The 9,748-nt window shown below is 43.4% G+C and overlaps 1 non-coding gene across 1 annotated transcript; it reads left to right on the top strand.

Moving 5' to 3' along the window:
- The first annotated feature begins 6,510 nt into the window (after positions 1-6,510).
- Positions 6,511-6,625, top strand: LOC147019241 (U5 spliceosomal RNA). Its single transcript, XR_015048991.1, has one exon. It is a non-coding gene; the product is annotated as a U5 spliceosomal RNA (small nuclear RNA).
- The last annotated feature ends 3,123 nt before the right edge of the window (positions 6,626-9,748 follow it).

Below are 9,748 nucleotides of genomic sequence, written 5' to 3'. Positions count from 1 at the left end.
ACCCCCTTATGGCCTTATCCTCGCCTAAACAATCATTCGTTTTTTTTTTTATTATTATTATTATTTTATCACATGAGAGCACTGAGCGAAGTTGCACTCCATCCTCCGGATCATCGCTCTTGCCCAGCACTCTTCCAGTGATCTGGGGAGGGGAAACAACAGGTTCCACAAAAACACAACACTTATACTTTACATTCCTACTCTAAGCCTTAACGACACTATTCACAGGATATTTACACTTGACCGCCTCCCCCAGTGGATGCTAATAGACCCAGTGTTACCTGGGGAACCAATTTTCAAATTTGCTTGCCCCAAAATTATGCGGACATCATGCCTTGCTGCACCTGTCAAGTTGTGCGGGATCGGGTTGGACTCACACATCTTCACAACACTCACACCATGGTCATCATCACATTTCTAGGTCATGGTCCTCATTTTAATCATGCAGGCTGAATCCCGTCGTGGCCGTGGGGTGGGTTACCACAAGATGATGGGGGCATCTCAGGTGCAACCATGCCCACAGGTAAGCTTTAGTCCAACCCGGACGTTTCTCCGCCCCGCTCCCTTTGATTCCCTCCCCCCTGGTAGCCATCAGCTCTAATCCCGTACAACACTCTGGAAGGGGTCTCACTGGCTCCTCTGGCCTTCCTGGGTCGCCAAGGTCCTACCCGCCTTGGTCGCCCAACCAGACGCTCTCCCAGTTGCCTCCAGACACTGTCACCATTAGCCACCAGGTGGTGAATCTCCTTGAAGGGGGTCGCAATTCACGCTCACCGTGAGCTTCAGCAATCCCTGTGGACAAGCACATCATCCCCACCCACAAAACCCACATGACTCCCCCACCCCATTGGCCTTACATGTGACACCTGCATTTCTAACACTTCACCGACCATGACCTTCCCTGTTACCACACCATGCCCAATAAAAAATCAATGTGTGCACCATACATTTCACTTCTTAACTTAAAACAACTCACACAGCACTTCTCACCCGATCCACGCACCAGCCATTGGACAGCCACTCGTGCCCGCTTTTTTACCAATTACCCACTGTCCCGATTGTCACTCTAAAACCCAGCAGAACTTACAAACCCATGCCAATTTTCCCACAATTCATTTTTTTCCACTAAAGGAGGCACTTTGCCACAATCTTAGCAGCCGAGCATGGCCCTATATGCTCAGCCCGATCTAGTTTCCCCGACCCCTGACAGTGATCTCCGGACCCGACCTATGAAAGGGCATCTCGGATAGACCTGGCGGTTCAGCAGGAGGATTCACCCTCTCCGAGTCTAAAAGTCTATTGGAGGGTCCCTCCATCGCCGAGTACCGGCAATATCGTTGCATGTGTCCTCTTCGCCCGCACCGGAAACAACTCCCCATAAAAGGCCCCGTGAGTATCGGTGAAATGTCTCTTCCGGTTCCGGACCCCCTCGGCCATAATCAAATTGCTCTTTTGGCTGGGCTGGACCCCGCCACTTTGGCGCATCAACTACCGAATTACCCCTTATCAAACTTGACAGTTTCTGGCAAATTTCCTGAAACATTTGGGTAATGCCAATTTCTCCCAGCCCCTCTCCTTGATCCTGGATCTCCGCCTGTCGGACCGTCACCGATGGCCTCTCGGGCACCCGACCCGGCCGCCTCCACGAGGCCAGCCTGGCTGCGCACTCAGCCGCTCGGTGAACGGTGGGTGGATCCTGTAGCTCCACTAGCGCTCGGACCTCAGGGTCCGGAAGAGCAGCTAAAAATTTCTCTATTGCCAGTCTGTCCCATGCCTCCACTGTAAGGTCCCGATACGCGATCCTGACTGATTGGTAAATGTCCTGTGCCACCTCCTGCACTGTCTCACCCGGCTTTAACTGCGGTGCTGGAGCTGAGCCCGCACCAGATCACAGTTTGCCGCGAACCCAAACCGACGGCTCAACGCCTCGCAAATGTGGGAGCTGGTCAACATCCCCTCCGCGATCACGTTTAACACGTCTGCGGCTGGTCCCCGCAACGTTGCCACCAAATTCCCTGTACGTTCTCGCTCATTCCACTCGTTTAGTCGGGAAATGCACTCAAATTGCGTCAGAAAAGCTTCAACGCTCCCTGACCGGTCGAAATTTACCAGGGGGATCACTTTTACGGTGGCCCGCTTCTCAGTTTCTCCCTTGTTCGAATCCGGCCCAGGGATCAAACACCCTTGTAGCTGCGTATCCAATTTCGGAGCCCACTGTGGCCAAAGATGTTTTGCGGTGAGGGTCTCATGGGTCAATTTTGCCTCCTGTTCCAAACGTTGAATGGACCGATTCACCTCTTCCCGCAGGATCTTCTGGGCCCGCACAACCTCCTCCAAGGCTCCGTCGCGAGTTTGTAGCTGCTCCTCAACCAACCCGGACACTCTACTTACAAAAGACGGCTCTACCAGGCCTTTATCCAAGACTTCATCTTGGCTCATAATTTTATCTTGTTCGTCCAAACGAGCCTCCAATCCTTTTACCTCCTCCGCCAAATTCATCCCTTGCTTCCTCAGCTCTCCCCACTCTTCAACTTGCAGCTGCATACGAGCATCCACACAGGCACGATGACGTTCCAGGCTTTCATCCACTTTATCAACCAGAATGTTCGTTGCATCAATTTTATCTACCAATTTTTTCCGTATATTTTCCCCCTCCAATGTAATTTCTACCTTTGTTTCCTCCAATCTATCCTCAAATTTACTTTGTATTTCTCACAATTTAACATCCACACACTCCTGCATCTCAGTTTTCATTTTCTCCATCTTTTCCCCCAATTCATCCCTCATTAAATCAATCCGTGCACCCAACTGTACCCCCATTACCCTCAATTGATCTGTCATTTCTGCCCTCTGTGCCGTCATTTCTGCCCTCCGTGTCACGAATTGATTTTCCATTTGTGCCGTCATTTCTGCCCTCTGTGTCACGAATTGATTTGCCATTTGTACCGTCATGTCCCCTATTAAACGTTCCAACAGTGTCTGGATCGTCATCGCACCGGTTTCCGGCGCTGCCGGCCCCGTTACGGGCGATGAAGCACGGTCCACGCTCGGAATGGGGGAGGTTCCAACCCTACCCCCGTCTCTCCCCTCTTCCCCCGACTCGCTGCCAGACACGTGGCCTTCCTCCTCAAACATCTGCATATCCGCCATGGTGCAGAAGTCCTGTTTGCCGCCAATTAATTTAAATTTGAAAAATCCCGCCAAAATTTTCCCGCGCTCGCGCGCTTTTCTATAGTAATTTTATATTCCAATTCGTGGCGAGATTTTAATCTTGGTATGTTCTCCCGATACCAAATATAATTTAGAGGGGTTCGAACATCCAACACCCTGACACCAATGTGACGTCCACAGGACTTGAACAGTCCCCCCAATGTAGAATGAGCCGAAACGATGGAGGCGATTTATTTGTTTATAACCCAAACATGGCGGTTCTAATCGCTCTACCGCAAACGGGACGAGGAAGGTGGCACGAGTCTCTTTTCACTGAGTTGATGATGTTTATTCCTTTTTTATTATTACTAGAAATAACAAGACTCGGCAAGAAGAGGGATCCGGGGCGATTTGACGGGATGGTGTGGGATCGGGCGTGGGGAAAAACACAGACAATTCCAATGAATATACAGTTCTCAATCCCTCTAAGGCGCCAAGCAGACACACACACACACACACACACACACACACACACACACACACACACACACACACACACACACACACACACACACACACACACACACACACACACACACACAAAACGTAGCTATCTCTGGTGGTCAGGCTGGACCGTGGTGTGGACGCAACTGTCCCTGGATCGGCGCCGGACGAGCCGGCCTTGCTCTCGCCAGGGGGGGGGGGCAGGAGAAACCGCGGTGCTGTCGACCTCCTGGTCCTGGCCCAAGTCCGCCCACAGCCGCCAGGGAACCAGCTCCCGTGCCAAGCCGTGAGCAGGAGAGGGAGGCAGGTCCACCCGCCGCCCGACCCCGCACTCCGAGTCAGCAGAACCTCAGAGCCAACCAAAGCGAGGCACGAGGCTCGGCAAGGCTCCCAGACATGATCAAGAGCACGATCGACTCAGCACAGCAGCCAGGATGCTCTCTGCCACCACAGGTTCCACACAAAAAAAAAACACGAGCGTTCTGGTTGTAATCTTCTTCTTCTTCCTTTTCGACCCCGAACAGAACCTTTTTATCCTTCTGCCCTCGTCACCTCCAATCGAGCCGTTTATTGGCCCACTGCCATCGCCTTCCGCCAATCGTGATCACGGGGCGGAGCCATCCGCTGAACTGTCCTGTGACGTCACGGCCAGTCTTCAGAGAATACCAAAAGGGGTTTACGCAGACACACTTACCCTATCCCGTGTCCCTATCTAATTACGTGACAATTATCATCTCCCCCCTTGAAGAAATGAACATTTACTAGACAACTTATCATCACTGAATTACTACTTATTACATCGAGATCCTGGTAAACTCGAACAGCATGGCATACCTAATTAAACATCCTAATTACCCTTTGAATGCATACCCCCCCCCTCAAACGTAACAGTATTATACCTTAAAAGAAGATGCCAACACGTTAAACTGTACCAAACCACTTACACATGGAATTTGGGTATTCTGGAAGGAAAGTCACGATATCTGTGGCTCATTTTTTCAAAAGCAGATAGTGATACTGCTACTGATATGAATAGTGTTTTGAGTGTTAATGCTCGGGTGAAACAAATACGTGTTTCTCCGGATGGAACATTTTATCCACGAGATAGATTGGAAATTAAATGGGGAAAAAATGATTATGCTAAAGCAATCAAGTCTTCCCAAAAGGTGTGTGAAAGCAATGAAAATAAAGAACCTATTTTGGATATGACAGCATTTAAAAGTCTGTATACAATCAATGTGATTGACCTGAGTGCTCAAAAGGATACTATAAAGTCAAATCGAGTGGACACTTCCCTATACATTGAAAGAGGAGAGAGCGAAGAAGTTAATACATATTGTTTGCTTTTGGAAGAAACAGAATTACAGATTAATACAGATAATGGTGTTATGATTAGTCTCACATTTTTTGAGAAATAAATGAGTGCCAACTGGGGTATATGTGAATCAAATCAATCTTCATAAATTATCATCTTGTATTCAAAATCGAAAGCCTTGTACGATTAACGTTAATACAATTCAGAGAAAAGGAGCAGTGAGAATTGATGTTTTGCTCACAAGAGAACAGGTTAAAATCTTGAACGATACTGGCTCACTTACAATTAAAATGTCACAACCAATGTTGAATAAATATTCAATAAGAGAGACGAGTGGAGGATTTCTTCCATTTCTATTTCCTTTATTTGCTTGTTTAAGTGCGGCTAGGGCATTGACGGGTGGTATTTCAGCAGTGGTGAAAACTGCCAATGAAAGGAAGGCTCAACTCCGGGCTCAAAAATGATTGGAAAGACATAACAAAGAGTTGAAGAAACAAATTAGTGGAAGTGGTGTAATTGTAGATTTTGCTGAAAAACTTGAAAGTCTGCCTGATAAAGCGAGATTGTTCGTTGGAGATATGCTTTCTTCTTTCGCACAAACAGGTGTAAAAATTAACTTAAAAGGGGTAACGGATTATATCTTTCTTATAAATAAATGGGTATTGATGAGTGGTTTAAAGAATTTGGAAAGAATACAACATCAAATTTTGATGTTATCAAATATTGTAAGAAATTAAAAATTCATAATGTGGTTATTTGTATGAGATGAATTAACAAACGTGTCTGAACACACAAAGAATATTATTATGACCTTAGAAGATAATAATAGGAACGGTTCTCATTGGGTTTTTATTTTTAATAGTCAAGATAAATATTATTTTGATAGTTTTGGTCTTCCACCACCTGTTGAAGTTATAAAATTCTTACAGAATGGTGTTTATCAAACATTTCAAGTCCAAGAATTAAATTCCAAGTATTGTGGTCAATTATGTCAATATGTGTTATTTCAACTCAACAAAAATAAATTTTTTAATGACATTATTTTTAATCTAATAGAAATGACATGTTGGAAAAGATGGTTCTATCTTTGGTGTATCCCAAGAACTGAATATTGATGTATCACATTATTAGACAAAGGCACAGGCTGAACGAGAGAAATATAGAAGAGCAAAAAATATTAAGATGAAAATGCTTATAAATTAATAAATTATCCAAGCCTGACTGACACAAATGACTTGGTGAGATTAAGTGATTTATCACAATATATATCCTGAAATAAAACGGCTGTGTATTCCAAAACGGTGATAATTGTGGCTTCGGAGTAGCGAAAGTGGGAAATTGTGTTCATTCATTTTGAAAATATAATCGTGAAATGAAGACATCTTAAAGTAAAATGTACAAAATACTGACAAAGCCTTAAATGTTATAAAATTATAAATGAGAGAATAAAGTAAACACATCTATTTGGGATGATTGGATAAACGCCATTCTTGTTAACGTGTTACATGTGTATAAAAACATGAGACGGAGATTAATCGTTTATTCTCTGGTTTCTCTTCAATTCGAATAAATCTTTCGCCTTTTACTAAAGATTTCCGTGGAGAGGAACATTTATGAGTTGAAATATTCTGTGATGCCCTGTGTTGATATGGGGCAATTTACAATGAAAAAAAGAATAATATTATTTATCATAAATCTACCCTGAAGGTGTTTATTATTTTTTTGGTTTGTTTTCACTTGTCCAATTGACAATTAACAATTATATTGGTTGGTTTGGACATTTATCATGTTTGTTAATCTGTATATCAATTGTTGAGAGATTACAATTATATTTGAACTTAACCACCTGGAAAAGGGAGTCACAAGCTTGAGACTGATTGTTTTATGAGGGCAAAAGGTCAACATCGGCCAAATGTTAACAGCTTTGTCAAATTTCGAAAATTAGTGGAGTTCTCGCCCAATGGGAAATCTTGTTCCAAGCATACAACACGTTAATCTGACTCATAACTTTATACTTCATTTGGGTGGTGTATGGGCAAACGACAGCTCTGCACAGGGAAAAAAATCCAGGTTCGGTGCATGAATCGAAAACACATCCACTGCAAAAATTCAAAACACCTCACTGCAATGGAAAACGTGGGGACAGGAATACTGCACGGTCAATGGTGAAGACCTGCAATAACTTCCTCCATCTGGAGGCGGCGCTACACGATACACATTGCCGGAGAGAATTTGTGTCCCTCCCCACCCCCCAAAATCACCGGCTGAGATAAAAACACCCCGATACACTAAGTGGGGTCATGCTGATCCAATGCAGTAAGTCTGGATGTAATCAGCCCAGAACTGTAGGAGTTGCGTGACAAACAAATGCACACACACACACACACACACACACACACACACACACACACACACACACACACACACACACACACACACACACACACACACACACAAAAACACACACACACACACACACACACACACACACAAAAACACACACACATCCTTGAATTAGAGCAAGGATCCACAATTTTCATCCGCTTGACTTGAAATTTGAAGAGGAGTTCCACATTTGTTCATTTAATTCGTCCACAAATTATTTATCAGGTCAACATCGGCCAAATGGTCAACATAGCCCAAAGGTCAATGACTTCAGAGAGATTTCTAAAATTGACAGTTTTCTTCCCATTGACTTAAAATTTGAATAGGATTTGCAGAACGTCACTGAATTCAACGAACAATATTTTTGAGGTCAACACAGGCTAAAAAAATCCACACAGGCTAAAAAAAATCCACATTGCCTAAAAAGTCAACACAGGCAAAAAAACACTGCACACAGGCAAAAAAACACTCCACACAGGCAAAAAAAAATCCACACAGGCTAAAAAAATCCACATCAGCTAAAAAGTCAACACAAGCAAAAAAACACTCCACACAGGCAAAAAAACACTCCACACAGGCAAAAAACTCAACACAGGCTAAAAAGTCAACACAGACTAAAAAGTCCACGCAGGCTAAAAAGTCAACACAGGCTAAAAAGTCAACACAGGCTAAAAAGTCCACACAGGTTAAAAACTCCACACAGGCGAAAAACTCAACACAGGCTAAAAAGGTCAACACAGGCTAAAAAGTCAACAAAGGCTAAAAAGTCCACACAGGCTAAAAAGTCAACACAGGCAAAAAAACACTCCACACAGGCTAAAAAGTCAACAGGCTAAAAAGTCAACACAGGCTAAAAAGTCAACACAGGCTAAAAAGTCCACATCGGCTAAAAAGTCCACACAGGCTATAAAGTCCACAAAGGCTAAAAATTCAACAAAGGCTAAAAAGTCCACATCGGCAAAAAAGTCAACACAGGCTAAAAAGTCCACACAGGCTAAAAAGTCCACACAGGCTAAAAAGTCCACATCGGCTCAAAAGTCAACAAAGGCTGAAAAGTCCACACAAGCTAAAAAGTCAACACAGGCTAAAAAGTCCACATCGGCTAAAAAGTCAACAAAGGCTGAAAAGTCCACACAAGCTAAAAAGTTGACACAGGCTGAATTTCTGAAATTGTCAGTTTTCATCCGATTGACTTGGAATTTGAAGAGGATTTGCATATTTGGTAATTTAATTGAACCAGCAATTATTTTTAAGGTTAAATTTGTTTTTTTATGGATTTCACAAGTATCATGCGATTTTCATCTTTCTTATTATTAATGAAATCGAGAGATTTCGTAAGTATATTGATGACTTCCGTCCTCTGTTTGTGTGTTTGTGTGTTTGTGTGTTTGTGTTTGTTTGGAGGCACGATAACTCGAGAACGGAAGATGCTACCAATGTCAAATTAGACCACTTGATTCAGGATGGTGATGGCTCGCGCTGATTAGATTTTGGTTAAAATCGGTCAAAGGTCAAGGTCACAATGAGGTCAAACATTCGATTTTTGATGGTTTCGTACAGAATCATCGTAGAAACTTCTGGTTTGCGTCGCTACCTTCTCGAGAGACAGCTTTTATTAGACAAGGTCAGAGGGCAAGTTGACCATTTCGTAAGTACCAGTCTATGACTGCTTGTTTGTTTGTCTGTGTAGAGGATATCTCAGCAAGTTGTGGACGTATTTGGAGGAAACTTGGTGTTCAGGTTGGGTGTGTGACAAGGAAGAATGGATCAGATTTTGGTGAAGTTACGAATCTCTATCTCTGCAGGGGTACGTGCTCTACCGAGTGCCCATCTCGCTGTTTCGCCGTGTCGCTCTTCGATTGATTTTTAGTTTATCCTTTATTTTGATGAATATACTTTGTCATTCAATAATTATATAATTCATCAGAATACCTACAGTAACAAAAGAAAAACTTGCTCGATCCAAATTCTCTGATGCATTAACTATCCCAAGGTATGTGGAGTGTGGGGTGGTAATTGTGGCTTTGTTGTCGCCAATTTGTGGGAAATTGTGAGTGTTAATTTTTTATTCATATTCAGGTATGAATGAAGGTTAAGAAGTGCTGCCAAAACCAGGATACCACCCAGTGTCATACTCATTAATAAGGAACTTGAAGAAAGAGCTTTCAAAGAAAAGAGAGTGTAATTAAAGAATTATATTAAAATCGTGCTGTGTTGAAAATAATTCGCTCCTTCTGGAATTTTAAGGAAATCGACCCAAGGTTTATTGGAATCACGTCAGGACGTTGTATGCCGTGATTGGCTGGTTCATTCGAAAACAAATTCGGGAGCGAGTTCATTTTGTAAATATAATCGTGAAATGAAGACATCTTTAAGTAAAATGTACGAAATACT

The sequence above is a fragment of the Eptatretus burgeri genome, chromosome 10, assembly GCF_056783735.1.
Source record: "Eptatretus burgeri isolate ZD-2024b chromosome 10, Ebu_testis_v1, whole genome shotgun sequence".
NCBI lineage: Eukaryota > Metazoa > Chordata > Myxini > Myxiniformes > Myxinidae > Eptatretus > Eptatretus burgeri.
Note: the sequence above shows the minus strand (reverse complement) of the source record. Positions and strands in the feature narration are given on the sequence as shown.